The following is an 18,859-nucleotide window of genomic DNA, read 5'->3' on the forward strand; positions in this document are numbered from 1 at the left end:
TCCACGGAGGGGACTTTCTGAGTTTATCACTTCTTTTGGAGTGGCAAATGGTTTTATTGCTTAATACTGTTTAGGTTTTATTGTTTAATAAACAGTTTTTTCCACTTCTCTCCAAGGAGATATTTTTCCTGAACTGGTTGGGGGAGAGGCCAACGGAATCTGCTTTCTAGAGGAACCTCTTCGGGAGTTCTGTCCCAAATTTGCCGTGAACCAGATCAAATACATTATTGGCGCCCAATGTGCAGCCTACCAATAACCACCTGACCTGCTGGTAACTTGTGGAGGGAGGTGCAGCTGGGTTGTATCAGGATTCATGTTTGGTCTTTGGTTTTCTCTGTGTTCAATTCCAACTGCCACTCTGCACAGGCTACAGGGGTCTCTGGTCCCAGCCACACTGTGGGGAGGGGACTTGATGGCAAGATCTGATGGCTGCTCCAGCCAGGGCTCCGCAGCCTCCCCTTCCTTCCTGCCTGGCAGCTGCTGAAGCAGGCAGGCTTCCCACAAGGGGGGCTGGCCCCGCAGCTCTTGCGAGGCTCTCTTGCCTGGCAGCCAGTGGAGGGGCCGGCAGGTGCCCCAGGGGGAGAAAGGGGGCCCGCTCCCCCCAGCAGGGCCGCCTGGCCCAGCCTCACCGAAACAGGGCCGATGGAGGCCAGCGGGTGGCCCAGGGTGCGGAAGGGGCGCGGCCTGGAGCAGGGCTGCCCATCCTGGCCGGGCCGAGATAGGGGCTGGAGCCGGGGCCTGTTACCTCTTTGCCGACCAGAAAAGGAAGTGAAAGTTCCCGGGTTTCTCTCATCTGTAACATGTGTCTTTTACAGAGGTGTGTCCAGCTTTTGAGTGGTTCAATAGACTGGCAATTACACAAAAAGCTTTTTACCTTACTTCCCTAAATTTCCTTCCATTCCAAAACTCGACACTCCCCCACTCCACCACTCTCCCACCTCCCTGCCACCCCCCAACACCCCAAAACCCAACAAACAAACAAAGGAAACAAACATACTGAAATACTTCACATAGGAATGGCATTACAATTTTTGCTCCACTTGTAAGGTGTCACTAAAAGCACCTGAGACATTACAGCTGTAAAGGATTTTGCTTGATTTTAGGACTACTCCTTTGACGTGAACCACTTGTCATATTATTTCCCTCCTACATCAATATTTGGTGCTTACCATCAGAGAAAGAAGAAAATAGTTCATAAAAATCTTTGTGCTTCAGGCTGTCATTAAATAACCCTCAATGTCAGCCATTTTATAATCCAGTTAGCCTTTTCTTACATTGAATAAGCATTAAAAACCTCTGTTACACTTTGTGAGATTTTCTTCAATTTTCCTGCAGTTTCCTTCATTGGCATAATTTGACTAGACTGAAACTGGTTTTAAGAGCTCTTAACCTTTTAATAATCTTTTGTCTCCTTATTGTCCTCTGTCCCTAATTTATCATCTGTCATACTTTGTAATCTGATCCACTATTTGGAGAGAGGAGCACACTGGAAATCATACACTGGTTAAAAATAGATCTGCTAAATAAAACCCATTATTTCTGTAAACATCTAATACCTAATATTACTTAGCTCTCTCTCTCTGTGTCACAGCTATATTACCCCCATTGCATTCTTTTCCTTGTTCTATATATAGGTAATGGAAATTATTATATATTAAAATATTTGGTCATTTATATCAGTTTCATCTATTTTTTACATTATTTACACTTGCATCTTGATCCACATAGATTTCTACTAAGGGGTTGTGGGATTTGGCCAGACATAAGAGATCAGTCATAAAAAGTATGCCCATTTCTGAACTTCAAAAACATACAGATCTGCTAAATACTGCTTTATTGCACACTGCTATGACCTCAAAAGTCATACTTGGATGTCACCAGCTTCTGTTATCCAAGCTGAGAACACAGAAGCTGAATTTCATTCTTGCAGTATCAGACATGAAATATACCAACTGTTGTTTTTCTGAGAAGAAAAATTGAGCAAATGCCTTCTTGCAGACTTAAATACAAATTTCTTTGTGAACAATGAAAGCAAAAGATATTGTTTTGATCCAAGGAACAGACCAAGACAGGGATGAAAATGTGGCCCTGATACAGGTGATGGAGAAAGAGAAGAGTGAACCTATCTTCAACACTGGAATATAGGAAGTACCACAAAATTTTGTGCTGCCCTTTTTAGAGTCCCAAGTTTATTTAATTGAATTTATTTAATTAAATTTAAATTTGCGCACAAGCAACCAAAATCTGGGACTAATAGGAGCAATGCAGGAATTATTTGTTCTGGTCTCCACAGCCAGCCCTCTCTGTCTCTGACAAACCACTCAGGGCATTTAAATACTGGAGTACAAATAACCAAAATAAGTAATGATATAATTATTTTACACAAATTAAAATGTTGCTTTCCCCCTTAGAGCAACCTGAAAATAGGACGATTCATTGGTTAAATTTTAATGGAACAATCAAAGAGCCCTTACTTCCCCAGCATGGGGTACCCTCAGTGGGCATTTACAGGGTTAGGAATGCTTTGTGTCTGCTCTGACCTGATTGGTGTAAAGTCCCTTGATGGTATGCTGTGTTTGTTAAATTGGCAACAGCCTGTACTTGGATAAACCTTATTAGCCAAAAATAATAGACAGTTTGGTTGCCAGTTTTAATGCTCATGTGTTGTAATCAGCAGGGTTGGTTTTTCTTCTTCCTTTTTATGTCAGTGTTTTGGAGGTTAATCTCTGTTATCATCTTAAACTTGCTCTTATTCTTATCAGTTGTATTTAGTGGCAGATTGCAAGCTTTACTCATTATCTTGTTAAATCAGTAGGTGAAAGCCTTTCAAGGCATTTCTTTTTAAACTTTATTAATGTTAATATGCCAGATGGGACAAATTAAAATGGTTCTGTTTTTCATGCTGCCACTATCCACAATTTTACCACATTGTTTGCTGTTTAAGGGAGGATATGAAAATGATAGGTACAGAGCTTCTGTAATAAAAGTCCAGAACATGGTGGTAAAACCTATCTGGAAGAGTGTTTTGGGGTTTTTTTTCAATTAAATTAATACATTAAAAAATGGCAGTTCTGTGTATGCAGCTGATTTGATCTTATTATAGCTGAGTTCAAGGCTGTCTTGATCAGAACAGTGTGGCAATATACTTTTTCTTTACTCATATTGGGGGTCAAAAGAAGGCTTCAACACTTTTATCATCCCCTGTTATTGGTCCTAGTCCCCTCGTCGTCTCTGTGGCATTATCTGCGGATGCCAGTAGTCCCATAGACCACACAGACAATGAACATTTCCACAGTCGCCTGACCTGGGTCTCTAAGAAACACCTGTAAAACTGCCTTTGGAAGTCATCAGTGTATTGTTCAATGCTCCTTAACAGGTAGCCTCATATAATTTTGTTGATTGGTAAGGCACTTTGGGGACAAAACTCTTTGTTGTGTGGCTTTGCTTAGTACACAACCACTGATGAAAGTAGTGGTTTTACTAACAGCAACAATTAAACAATAAAAACAAAATCAAGTAATTGTTAGGCAGATATCTCCTTTTTTCACTCCTGCTGAAATGTTGTCATGGGACAAATGGCTCCCTTTTCTGATTTTAGTGAGGTTCAGCTTTTATAACCAGGGAACCTTTATCCCAACAGCAGAATGGCAGAATCTGTATATTTGTGCTTTCTCCTATTATGATTTGTTGAATTCTTTTTATGATGCAATGTCCAGGAGCCCACTGGGGCTTCCTTAATTTGCATGGAGAGCCCAAGAATTTCTTTACACACTCCAGTAGTAATATCTGCTATTAAACAAGAAAATCAGATCCAGATATTGTCAAATTTTGTGTTACAGCTGTTTGGATATCCCCTGTCAATAGTCCATGATATTTCCTGCACATTTCACTTAGAGATGGCTAAGTTGAGTAGACAACATATTAAATGAATGTAGTCAATATCTGTAAAGAAAAGAGCCCTTTCTATGAGGGAAGAGTGGAGAGTGTCTAGGAAATAGCCTTTTGTCTAATTTTATCATAAATCTAATTCTAATATTAAAACCAACTCAGTTTCTTTACCTCTCAATACCAGCTAGAAGGATTTTAGTTTTTTCTACTTCAGGCCACATACTGAATCTGATGTGCAAGAAAATCACTTAGAATTAATATTATAGAGAATTAAACTAGTACTGAAATACACTTAGCTATTAGAATTCAAATAGGCAATGTTAGGATTTGCCCATTTAAAAGGAATCCACATATTATAAATTGCTGTAAATAATTTGTATATTTACAACAAAATGTAGTATTGTTTAATTTGCGTTGTGGCTATTTCAAGGCTGTTTTTCCCTATAGTCTTCTTTGTGAGCAACAGTAGGAAAAAACCCCTCGAAACTGCTACACCTGTTTTCACTGTAGATCAGCGATGTGCATATAAATGCCTATGCCTATATGATATATAAATATATGTGTGTGTGTGTTTATGTGCATGTGTGCATATGTAACTATATATATTGTGTCTAGTTATGTGCATCTTCTTCCTTTTGTATGGTAAGGATTTTGACTAAACATAGGGTGCAAATCAAGGCTGAAGGAAACCACAAATATAACAGGATGACTGGAGTTTTAAATAGGAGAGATGGTGCAAGATTCTGTGCAAGATTTGTGCTTGCCACATGCTTCAGGACTGCAGATGGAAGCATGAAAAGCAGACTAGAAAAGCAAAAAGTCCGATCTTAAAAAGGCCTGCCATACCTTCCTGCACTCCATTAACCACAGGACATTGTGGCTTTCCCTGTCTAGCTCGTTCTTAATGGAAGAAGGAGTGCAAAAGGGGAAATAACATCCATCTCAGGAATCATTTCAGATTCTGTACCGTTAATGGATAAGTGAACACTGTATTAGAACTGCTCTGAATGAAACAAAAATTTATTTCTTTAATATTTCCCCCAAAACCTTTTCCTCAAAATGTTCCATTAATTTTCAGGAGAAGGTTTCTTTCTTAATTTCTTTCTACTTTTTTTATTCCATATTAATTTGTTTCCATTAGAAATAGGAGGAGAGCTAGTAAAGCATTACAATTGGTGGAGCAAGCTACAAAGGTTTATAAATACTAACAATTACATATCAATTCTTGTGAAACTCCACCAGATCTGATTAATATTGAAGTATTTATCTGAGGAAATGGAATTTATAGAACTTGTGAAATTTACTTGCCAGAGCCAGGTAAACAGTTCTAAATTTAACTCTAGTTTATGTTGTGCTGAAGAAAGCTCTGGACATGTTGCCACAAACTAAAAAAAAAAAAGATCAAATGTAAAACTTATTATGCTGCTGATTGTTATAATGAACATGTAATATATGAACAATTTAGCATAAAATAACTTGCCTGTTTCAACAGTAGAGACTCCGAAGTGATTTTGAAAGATGAGCCATCATTTTGTTTTTGCACATTGTATTATCTAGATTATATGTAAAATATGAAAATGTTTCAGATTGAGCACAGACCACTACTTCAGGTATTGGAGTCTTTGTATATTAAATATATATTGCTCCTGACACTGAAAATAGACCTGGATGCATAGAAATTTCAGTCAGCAACAACCATCTAATCTGCCTAGAGGTGATGGTGTTTTACCACATAATCCATTCGCAAAATATACAGGAGATATGGTGAATATATTTCAAAATATATTTTGACTCAGAAACATCACATGACAGCAAGCATTTAATTTGTCATACCTATTATCAAATAACTGGGAAAAAAATGCATCTTCTGCTCAGAACAGATTTTGGTGACAGGCGTCTTGTCATGTCTTTACTAGATTGAAAAGCCCTTCCTGACATTTTTTTGTATGGACTTTGCTCCTTAACCTTCTGTTTGTTAAGTTGAGTAGACTGAGTTTCTTCAGCCTTTATTCATGTGGCACGTTTATGTATGTTCATTTCTAAATGACAGCAGCGGAGAAATGAATGTTTCTTCTAGGAATCCTCCCACCGAGGCAGACACATCTCAAAATTCAGTGCCTTGGCGGCTTGACTGCTATGACAGTACAGATGATTAGTTTTTTGCTGGCTGAGAAGATCTATCTTAATTAAGATAAAAATAGTAAATTGCCTAAATATTGAGTACATGTAGAAGAATATATAAGTCATTGACTAATAGATGCTTTTGAAAGCCTAAATTAATGTTTAAAATGTTTCTTCAATTAAAATAAACACAAAATCTTGAACTTATAAATAATATGATTAGGATGGACCTTTGTTTTATTTTCTCTGCCCTCACTACTTTTTTTTTGTTCTTTTTTTTTTTTTTTTTTTTAATATGTTGTGGTTTTTGTTTATTCATCATGAGTATGCTTTCTTTGGCAAGTTTTCTGACAAATACAATTATGTAATTATGTAATGCCCAGCACAGGGCTTGAGAAGACAGTGTTTGAGAGGGCAGGGAGAAGGTGCTGTACAGGCTTGACATGAAGACATCTCTGCAAAGGCTTGGGGAGGGAGATTGCCTCTGGGAAGTGTTACTCTCAAGGTTTGTATGTTACTACAGGCCATAATGTGAGGAACTCGCTTTAACCGGCTTTAATCTTCCGGCTTTAACAAGCTTGGGCTGTGCCTTTCCCTCTCTTCACCTGATGCTTCACCAGTATTAAAGGCAGAGAGGTTATCAAGTGCTGTATGATTCAACCAAACTCAAACCCTGGAGTTTGGGCTTTGTAGTGCTGTTATATTATGAATGATAAGTAAACAGTAAATCAGTAGGAGGAATAAGAATTGCTAATGCCTTAACTAGTGAGAGAAACTTGGGAGGTAGATGGAGGTGGATGGAGTGATGAGAAGAGTTAATATTACAAGCATTCAGCCTTTCTCATCATTTTCACTTGTCCACTAAAAATATATCAAACAAATGGCTTCTAACTATACTTGGAAGTGTGTGTGAGGGAGAGCCTTGCACTTTTTAGATAATAGATATACACTTCTGTGCAACTATTATCTTTCTTATCAAGTTGTTTCCCTTATGCATAAAGCCCACAGATGCCCAAAGCTTACACTTAGAAGGTGAATAGAATCCTATCTAGTATTTTTTTGCACAGGAACGCACCAAAATCATATGGGGAATCAGAATAGTCTTCCTTCTTTTCTGTATTTATGGAAGGTAAGCCAAAGCATTGCCCTCAATGTTTGTGATGACGCAGTTGTTCTGCAGGAAGTGGGCTGTCTGAAGCTGTGTGCATTTTTTTCCAGTTTCAGTTCACACAATTGTTGAGTTTAATATGAACTAAAAAACTCAAAGTGAAAGTCAGCTGGAACATTATTCTCTTAGTTTATGCTGGAAGGTATGCAAAACCAGAGACAGTAATTTTCACTCAAAATTAACTTGTTCCAGGTCTGAAATAAATTTAGCTTAAATTTAGCACCCAGGTTCTATAAAACTTTTTGGTGAACCTACTTTGAAGTTTTTTTTTAAACTTAGGACACTTGATGACTTATTAATATCCATATAAGACTAAATTTCACTCATATGGAATGAGAACTCTATAGAGTTCTCATACAGAACTCATATGCTAAGCATAACAATACATATGTGAGAAGATTTTTTTGTATATAGGGAAAAAACTCACATCTATTCTAAATCTGTTTGCACCAGCTTGTTTTGTTCACTTTGAGGAACTGGTATTTTCAGTTGTTTGGAACTCTACTCCACAATGCACAATCCTTATGCAAAAAAATCCAAACGGAACCCTTAATTTCATTGTCTTATTTTTGCATAAATGAGTTTTAAGACATGATTGGGGTATGAATCACTGTTGAGGTGCCTGCTTTCAAAATGTACTGAGCAGAAATCAAGCAAAATTTTTGTGCACCTGCTCCTTTGGTAAATTTGAAAGGACACTGAAAATGGTATTCAGGGTATTAGTTAGGAAGCCATTTTCCTCAGAACTTCTTTTACTTTTTTCACCTTTTTATCCTTACAATTACTATAATTTTCTATAAGAAAAAAACCCTTTTCATACATAAAATTTCTACTTTGATCTTAATTTTGGTGCTCTTGGTGGCATCTATCTTATTTTACACCAATATAAATTTCAGGAGAATTAAAATTCGAGCCATTATACATAGAAATGAAACAAGGAGATAAAATCAGCACATAGTATATGTAGTGTGCCTTTAATTGTACTTTAATTTTTTAATTGGACTTTAACTGTAACACTGGAAAAAAGATTTAAATACAGACATTGATGCATTTATGACCTTCTGGATACCTTTTTCTATCTTTTCTTGTGCCTCAATTTAGTAAGAATCTTATTTACAAAAGACCTTTAAGAAACACTTTTTATATCTTTACCTCAGCATGCTCTGAGGTATAAAAATAAATAAAATATATAAAATGACCAGTTTTTAAAAAATCAGATTCAAAGAGAAACATTGTAACAAAACATTTTCTTCCTTGACTATAATCTTCAGGGAAAAAAATCAATGTTGACATATTTCTATCTGCATTTCAGTGTTTTTATGAGTTTAGCAACTGTGAAATACCTGAGCAATATTAGGCACACATGGTACTGTGCACTGAACACTGGATTTCTAGAGGAAAATGGAATTTCATCAGGCTCTGATAAGGATCTCATATTAAAGACTCATTCTGAGTTTCATAATATCTTGCAGTGAAAGCTCAGATGGTAATATCCAGATGTTACAGACGTGTTTTAATATGCTATCAACCTGAAGTACTCTGAGAGTAGTCTACTGCCCAGTGTGTTCTCCAACATTCACAACTCCAATGTCACCCAGAATCTCACAGATCCTTCTCATAACGGCAAAAACATATGGTTTGTACAATGTAGTTAAGGAGAAAAGACAAGACAAAGGCCAAAAAATCAATGCCTCCCCCAAAATAAACACCATCCCCCCAAACTAACAGTCTAAACAACTCCCAAAACCCCAAACTAATAATGCAAACAACCCAAACCAAAATAAAAAAAAAATTAGAGTATACCAACACCAATGAAGGTGTTGTGAGAGTCCTGCTAGTGAAGAGAGATGATTTCAGGGCCCCACAATCCATACTGGCAAAGACTTGAAGCCTGTGGAAGCAGTGCATTTAATATCTGACAGAAAGTGTACTCTCCTACCACTATTTTGTCAATAATTCGTGCAGATTGGCAGAACGAGCCGAGTAAAATTGGGCAGATCCTCTGGGTGCACAAGCATATGTTTATCAGAATGATAGGCTCCAATAAACCCTAAATAATCAATATCCACTAATTCTTAATTATCTCATTCTGCTGAGGTAGTGTGAGAGATATATCAAGAAAGGTAGTGTGAGAGATATATCAAGAAACCGCCTTCCACATGCATTCATTAAGAATTCAGATTTAGTAGCTGTTGGTGATGTTGGGATAATTAGCAGCAAGAAAAAATGGAAGAAATGTTGGTTGCTATAGCAACCTGTTCATCATGATCTACAGCATAAACACCCGGATTAATTTACAAGTTGCCAGGTAGATATATGCTTGGCTGACTGGGGTACACAGAGACACCACCTTATTTGCTTTTATTAGGGCTTAATCATCAAGATTAGAGCTTTCAAAGTATGTGTGTTATCACTGTCAATCATAGAGGAGCTAGATACTTTTAGGGCCAAATCCACCAGCACAGTCTCTTTGCACCTCTATCTGAGGTGGATTTCCTTCCTCTGAAGGGAAGGAGGAGAAAAAACATTCCTCCAGTTACTGTATGAAGCCACTGCAGGATCACTGGAACTGAGATAACTCCTATGAGCTATCTGTGTGGTAAAAGTCATATTCTCCCTCTGTAGAGAGCCAGACCCATATCCTTCACTCTTAATGATATTTTTCCCTAGAGAGCCCTTGGTAAAAGGAACTCTGTCCATGAAACAGCCTTTGGTGGTGTACAGTGGTACATGACACACAAGTGAGGATATCTGTCTTGCTGGAGTTATACACTTTGCGTAATTCAAGATCCCATAAAGCTGCCAGCCTATTGAAGAAGTGTATCATATTTGGTAAAACTGTCAAGTAGACATTTGAAGCACTGGAGGTGGTGGGACAAGGAGCTAACATCATGCCATGATGAAGTGTGCAAAAAACCTAAATGAAACATGAAGGGAGGAGAGTCAGTGCCCACTGGATAAGCAGAGCTGTCACTCCAAAGTAGAGTTTGATAATGATTTATAATAAATGATTAAAAATTTTATAGACATACTGTAAATAATACAGGCAAAAATTAACTGTTGGAGTCTCTCTGTCGCTACCTTTCTCCTGCTAGTGAAAACCTTCATATTCTAACCTCTTCTTATTACTGCTTTACAGAAAAAAACTCTGGCTTTTGTGCTGCAAAGTCTTGTGTTGGTTTCCTCAGAACTGGCGTCTTTTGGCTACTTTGGGTACTAGCTGCATGTTGCATCAACAGCCTTGCCTCCCAAATATACACATGTGTTTCTGATGCTGGTCCAGACTGTTGCCTCCCCGGGGGCCTTGCAGATGTTTGTGCAGCTATGTGGAGAGACATATTGTGGAACTCATTCAGCTGCAGAACTGTACAGAACTGCTCAGAGCTGGGGGCTAGAGATCACACATGGAGCCTTGGAGGCTTTGGGTAGGATAACATAATGGAGTTGAGCTAGAACATGGGTGGGAATCAAAACTCTTCTTCTTGATCCCTTTAGTCCTCACTTCCGCTTGTCCATCCACAGGAGTTAAGTACAGTCCCTCTTTTCAGGACTTTTTTTCTGACACTCTCCTAGAAGGAACGAAGCTTCAGTCAACTAAAGGCATCAGAGAATATTTTCAACAAGCCAGGAAAGATATAGAAAATGTAAAATGAAGGAGACCCATGTACAAGTGAAAATTAGTGGGTAGTAGAATAGGTAGGTAAATATCATCTAACTAAAAAGACAAAAATTAAGAAAAAAGAGATTATTTTTCTCAGTCATCTTTATCTTACAAAGCACATGGCTCACTCTGTGCTGACCCCAAAGCTGCTAATACCTATCCTGCAATTTCACCATGTTGAAATGAAAAAAATTTTTTGCCTTTTACTTTTTCCAACAGCCTTGTGATTTAAAGAGAAATGACACCATGGGACAAGAAAAACCAACCAACCAAAAGCCAGCAAACAATTACACAAAGCAGATCTGATCATCTGTGACAATCTTTCCTCTCTGGGAGCCATCATAGTAATGATGTCCTCCAAGCCACATATTGCATATTCCCACCTGAGCTGCTGAAAAAAATGCCAAGGAAAAGCCACCTCTGTAGAAAAATGTAAACACATCTATCTGTCCAGCATAAGTAGTTTGATGGATTATACTGGCCACAGTTTACTTTATCAGTCCATATCCTGTGTAATATTGACTGGGTCTATTTTTTTTTTGGCTATTCTGAAGTAAATCAATCAAGACTTAACATATGTCCTAAACTGCTATAGTTTATTTGTAAGGAGAAAGACAGGCCATCAAACTATCTACAGGAATTCTAAAAATTCATCAGAGAATCAAAGTCTTAAAACAATAATCAGTTCAAAAGAAAATGCTTTATGTTTAAAGTAAACAATGGCGGTTATACGAAGATTTTGATTTTTCTTTTCCTGCCCTTTGCAATTTTTTCCCAATTCCAAAGCTCTGCTCATGACATTATGCCCACTCCAGAAACAGAATTTGTTTTTCTAATTCATTTTTTTTGAAAAACAGCCCGTTTCAGTAATTTGATTTCAAATCTTTGGCTCTAAAGTTTTCCAAACTTTTACTATTTTAAATGGATTTTTAAGTTAGATTTTAAAAATGGGAAATGATTAAAAAAATATATATAACTAAAAAGTAATGTGTTTTGATTTGGAAAATTAAAATAAAATAGATGCAACTCAAAGAAATTCAAGGAATGTTTCTCAAACCCTAGTTTTATACTGAGTCAAATTCATATTAGAAAAGTGGGTTTCATACTTTCTGTTTAATTAATAGTAGACTTGACTTCACAAGACACACTCATCCTCTTAACTGGGAAACAATTTACTTAGTTCTTTATTTAGCATTTCATAAACATTGGGCCAATTTCATCTTTGGGGTAGCTTTAGAAAGCAATGAATAAAGCCAAATATCTAATTAACTGTTAAACTTTGGCAAGTATTCAAGTATTTGGCAAGAAAATATATATTCATCAAACAGTGCTAAGCATAAAATGAATTATAGAATTATGTACTAAATTTCCTTTTTTATGCCAATAAAACTTTTAAAAATCATTTAGCTCTGAAAAAGTTTCATTTTTTGCAGAAGAGATGACACAGACATTGGGTAAAAATATGTTCTTGACATCTGGCCAAAGGGACCTGCCTCATTATGGCTTTGACTTCTCTATGAGAAAAACAATTGCTAAGTTCTCTGGTAGAATATTTCTGTGCAAGGAGATCAATTTAGCTGCAAGTACACCACCAATTTGAATCCAACCCCTATAAAAGTCAGTAAAAAGATTTCTTTCCTCATGGCATAGAAGACTACAAACAGAACAAACCTCTACCACAACAATTTTTAGAAATACTGCTACACATAACTGAAGAGTCGTAATAGAATATCTGTACATACTTAATGACTGAAAGGCTGTAACAGTTATGCATATCATGAAGATGGTTTTGCTAGACTTTGTTATATCACTGCATAGTGAACTACTGTCTTTCCTGAAAGAAAATTCTTCTTTCGGCATGTCTACCACTACCCTTCAAGATCAACATTTTGAATCTGATTTCACAGGCATACCAAAAAAGCTGCTCTGAACTATGAGACTGTGCATGAGAACAGCAAACTGAGCCATGGGGAAATTATTGAAAAGTTGTTATTCCTCCACTATACAAAAACTGCAATTATTATTGAAAACAGATAAAATATGGGCAAAAATATTTGTGTTTTCTGAGATCTGACCTGCTGAACAGCTGACTTCCTTAAAAAACTAAATGCAATACTAAATACTATAATATAAACCCCTTCATATTTATCTGTACTAATACATCTTTTGTGCTCAGGCAGACTACACATTCTGTGGTTCTTTTTTTAAAGGAATAGTGAAAAGAAAACATATAAATTCAAAAATATTAAAAGAGGTTTTCCTCCTTTAAACATCTGACATAAATATTTGACAATATTTATTCCCCATCTCACTCTTAAAAAATGTTTTTTTGGTGATTATGTAGGAACACACTCATAGTGTATTGCCTTATATTAATTTTATATAATATTGTGGTGTTTATTGTGGACTATATTCAATTATTTTTAAATATTTTTCCTGTACTTGAAAATAATCTTGTACTGGTCAAAATAATGACTCACTTACAGATGAGATGGTAGAATCCATGTATTGGAAATAAGCTAGGCTTCAAAGGGTCCTTCCAATGGACTCATCATGTCTATCAAAGAAAACCTTGCACAACAGGCAGATATTTTACTTCCAGTCACAATAAAGAAATACTTTGGGTTATAGAAAATATCTATTGCTGATAGATATGTGAGATTTACATCTGTTCTGCCATATAGTAAGAAATTGTTCCAAGGGATTGCTATTGACAAACACCTGCTATGATTTGCAAGGGTTTTTTGCAGCTCTTCAATAGGGAAAAGACTGAAAATGTGTGCTTGTATCTGCCTGCAGTACATTAGCAGAGGATGTGTGTACAGAGGATCCAAGACAGTGAAGTGAGTTTTCTGTTCATTTCTTGTGAATGGTCTTCTGTCCCCTACTAATCCCATATATCTACTGAAAAGAAGGGAGAGTGCTGTGCATCTCCTCAACTGTTAGAACAGGAAATATGCTTCTTCATCAAGCACAAGTAAAATAAGGTTAGGAGGCCACAGCAGGTGCAAGGATTGCACAGGCATCTCTTCAACATGTCTGAGTCATTGTGGGAGCTGTGGGTGAAATGAAATTATTATACCAAAGATGCAAGGGTGATATGCTTTTATCATCCCTGGTAAGTGATGTTGCTGGTCTGTAGCTCTGAAAACCTTCATAGAAGTCATAGATTAGAGGATAAGTTACTGTGATGTCATTTTAGTAGTTTTGTCTTCCCAGCTATTACTTACCATAAAACAGTTTATTTTTTTGTTTGACTATCTTCTAGGACATATTAACTTAAGCTTGCTCAATATTTTTTTTTTCTTTATGTAATGTAAATTCCAAAGTAGTGCAAAATTTAACAGCAATATTTTTGCAGTAGTAACTTAGCATATAGATTACAATTTTGAATGTATGTGTTGCGGCTATGGTATCTTTAAAATATGTTGCATGAAAGTAACTGATAATGATTTAAACATCACAAACTATGTGCACAGAGAACATGATGCACAGAGAACAAAACTAAAGTAGAAAAAGACCTCCAAATCCCTAATAAAGAAAATAGAAATTAGTAGGTGAGATTCTACGGATTCTAAAAAATATGTCCTCGTGTCAAGTCTGCTGAGGAGCCATACATCCTGTATTTCAGTATTTTCTCACAGAGTTGAAAATGCTCAGTTAAATTTCTCCCTGCCCCTTGGGTTGAACTGTGTCTGTGCTGTAAGTTTCATGTAAGGGTGTCTACGTGGTCCTGCCACTGAAAAGCACAGCAGTAGCTACTTTGCTGTTAGCAAAGTGGAATCTGAATGGCAAGTGTCATTTGAGATGGATGAGAACAGAACTGCAGCAGTCTACAAATTATGTATCATTTTGAGACACACCATGTTTTTAAGCGGTGCTTCAGGCAGCAGAATAAAGTGCTCATTGTTTCTTCACCTTCCTTTGCTGATTTGGTTTCTTTGTTGTTAGGACCAACATCCAAGACCAAACTTGCTTTTTATTCAGTGGAATTGGGCAAATATCCAATTCACAATTGAACACTTTTAAAAATTTAGTTTAAATAATGCATTTTGTGCATGACAAGTGATTAAATATTTGAGTCTCGTTCGAATTCTTTGTTCTTTCATCCAAATGTTAATAATTAAAGTGTTTGTCTGCAAAGAGACAGTTTCTTACTCAACCATATCTCATTTTTTCTTCTTCCTGGCTGAAATATTAATTCCATCTTTACAATATTTGAAATTTTAGCTAATGGCATACAGTACCTAGAGACTGTGTCTCACAGAGTGGTTTGGAAAATAATAAGAGATAAGAAAAATAGAATGTTATCTGGGGCAGATAATGTGCATTTCATCAACACAGAATGTACCTAGCAAGTTACAGGTCTGTATGAAAAAATAAAAGATAGTAGTAATACTGATAATATCATAGTGAGACCGAGTTTAAGTACAAATATCTATATTTTAATTGATAGAGAAAGCAAGAAACATTCTTCATAGTTTGTAATTATGATATTTCATACATAAAGTCCCTCTTTTTAACAGTCTAGGGCTTTGATCATGTTCTGTAGCCCTCTCCTCAACAGGTGACCCATGGCATTAAATTTTTAAATTAAAGACAAAAACAAATGTTCTAAGCCTAAAAGTAATTTTTCAAAACGATACATGAGAAGCATATGCAAATCTTACCCATGAACAGGAATTTATACAGTACCACCCATGCACCACTTTAAAATGAAGGTAACTTAAGTACCTTGCTTTTCCTTATTTTATTTGACATTTTCCTACTGGTTACTTTCAAATTAATATATGAAGACAGAGCAAAAGATTTTCTTTTGTATAATATTCATTCATGTCAGATCAGCTACAACTGAGCATTCATGTCCCAAGCTGATTTTGTACTTGATGAATCAATGTTAAAGCTTTGTAGACAAACTAAGAGGCAACAGAGAATTTAATAAATTCCTTCACCCATACCACCATCAGCTATTACAACATCATGGGCCAAGCCAGACTTCTGAGTAATTTGAACTTTGACAAGCAGTATATCCTACAGGTCCAAGGATATGGGGAGATCAGAGGACCTTTTTAATCTTAGTGGGCCAGAAAACTATTTTTGGTGAAAACTTCTCTAGTATTTGTAGAAATTAATTTTATATTTGGAGGTGGCCAGCAGTTTTGCCACATTTTATTTATTTCAGGCAGTGGGCTGAAAAGAAACATAATCTTTCTCCCTAAATTTTGTCTGTGAAAAAAATCAGAAATGTAAAGAATCCAACTGTCTTGAGCAGATCTCTGCCACTCTACATTAAAACTTAGTTCATCTGTGGTCTGCTAAAAATTACCCATAGGGAGCTGTAGTCTTTTCAAGACCTAGAGAGGGACCTTCTTGCTACTGTCACTAAGGAAAGAAAACAGTGAGGGAAAAGGGCTTACACCTGGACTTTTAGCATATCCAAAGTTAGATTCCTGTATCTTGTGGAGTCACTGGGAACAGTAGTAGACATATACAATAGAGCACTTCCATCATTTTTCATGACTAATAAGTGCACAAAATGAAAGATAGAAAGAACACTAAACCTACAAAAACGAACCAAATCAGAAAAAGTAAGCACTAAAAAAGAGAAGCCATTAGAGAACCAAAGTCTAGTTGAAATTTTTTCTGAACCTCACATTGTTTTACTCTCTAATATCTGCAAAAAATAAAGGGCTAAAGAAATAAAGGGCTCTTACCAACCTGTAAAATATATTTTTATTAACATATAATTTTTATTAACATGAGACTTTTATTAGCATACTATATGATGAATGTCAAATTGAACCAATCAGCAATAAAGTGTATGTCTGATACCATTGGAAAATTGAATCAATAATTTTTTCTTTTTCTTTTTTTGAAAAGTAGATGTGTCATATCAATACAAAAAAAAAAAAAAAGAATATGAAGAAAGGGAATTTAAAAAAAGGGAAGCTATTTTTGAAGCCTGTAAAAGCAAACTGAACAAAATAACTGAAAGTACTCTGGACATCCACAAATGCATCATTTCTTAACAGGAAAAGGTATAAAATTCAGTGAGTCAGAAACTTTGTCATTAGGTTTTGCATATATCTCCTTATTTTGTATATAAAACAGTCCTGTAAAATACCACAAAATCCCCACAATTTCACCCAACATGCCTATTCAAATCTTGAGCTACCACACTGGCCATCTTTCAGTACTTTAAATGTCACTCAGTGTTACAGACCGAGTACTGATAGAAAGTCCAAAGGCAAATGCTTTTCCTCTTCTGTAGCTTTTCCAGGCTGAACTTTTATTATTCAGTATCTCAACACTTGCCCCCTAACCACTAAATTTGAAAGAATTGAAGTGTTAAAAATGGGAAAACTGAGTTGCTCGTAAGTTCTTTTTGTTTCTTTCTTTTTAAAGAACATTAAAGATGAATTTCAAACAAAAAATAAAATCCTTGCTGCCCTTAAGTGTTTCACTTTGACACAAAGCAGGGGGCTTATTAACTGGAATGGAAAATATCTGGCATTGCTTTATTTTCCATCTGATACTGTCACCCTTATTGGTTGCATATTATAAAAAAATGAGAACTGGTGTAAGGACCATAGTCTTAGAAGAGGAAATCATATTTTGACTCTTCTACAACTCCTTGTAATTTCAGGAAAATTTCCTGTGAAAATTTCCGAGGCCATAATAATCTTGTATAGCATCCACACGCTGCTTTAAATAAAGACTAATATGAAAAAAAAACAAACAACAAAACCACAGAAGCAAAATCTCACAAAACTGCACTTTTCACCAAAAAACCAATATTTTGTAAAAAATTGAAATGGAATAAAGATGAAAATGAAGGAAAGACTGTTTCTCTATAATGTTTTCCTGTTAGCTTTTGAAGATCCTACAGTGACTGCAGATAGCAAACTGATGTGGAGGAGAGGCACAGTTGTGCCAAATTGGAAACATATTTTGAGCAGAATAGAAATGAAGGAAATAGGGGTCCTGGTGAAGCTGGAAGATGAGTTGCACAAAATTTCAGTCTCTCAGGCATAACCTCTCAGGCATAACTAGAGGTTGCACATCAGTTAGAAATGCTGGATATAGAATTTTCAGAAAAAGGTAGATATCATCAGAAAAAGAGATTCTGGATTTTTTTAAATATTAATTTATTTATTTAGTTATTTAGTGCTTCTAGATATTGTCAGCATACATTGAGGAAGCTGGTAGGACTACTGTGAGAAACTTGATAGGATTTATTGTATGGCAAAAAGAAACCATGAAGGAGAGTCTTACCTTTCAGAAGCTTGGAGATACTACATGAATGCTGGTCTGCAACAGGGAGGCCTCCATCCACACAGCCATCATGACAGGAAGGCAAACTCTCTGCCTGAAAATTCATTTCAGACACTAAAATCATGTCAGCCAGGGTAAGAATGTAAAGTTAAGGTAATGCCTGAATCAGCGATCACAATGTTAAGTGATTTTTGTAATGAGCCTATACATTGGTTACTTCAGCTACTGGTCTAGTTAATATTTGTTCAACAAATGATTGATTTTAGGAAATGTTCAGGTCCAGAGGTAGAAACGTGATCTAAATCCATGCAGAGAGGGACAGAGAAAAACTTTGATGTGCTTGATGCTGGTACAGTATCTTGGTTACAGATTTGTAAGCTTATCTATTTAAAAGAGTCTTAAAAGTGCTTATCAATTAAAAAAGAATAAATAATGCTGAATCACCTCCACCTTTTCCTTACACATCATCTGATTTCCCTTTAAAAGCTAATTATCCTTGTTAATTATTTTTGAATCCATAGATTGTGTTAAAGTCATTGAACTTACTACTTTTTAGTAGTCTGAGTTGTTTTTTTTTTTTAAATTTGTTTACGTGGGTATTGTCGCTTAGGCCTGAAGCAGCAGGAGCCTCCCCCTTGTTCCCCAGGAAGCTCTGCAACTGGTTTCCACCCTTGCAGCTGCCAGGATGGAGGGACAAGCGAGAAACTCTCCTTCTCTTTGCAAATCCCACATAAGGGTCTGCGCAC

The sequence above is a fragment of the Ammospiza caudacuta genome, chromosome Z (genome assembly GCF_027887145.1).
Source record: "Ammospiza caudacuta isolate bAmmCau1 chromosome Z, bAmmCau1.pri, whole genome shotgun sequence".
Lineage (NCBI taxonomy): Eukaryota > Metazoa > Chordata > Aves > Passeriformes > Passerellidae > Ammospiza > Ammospiza caudacuta.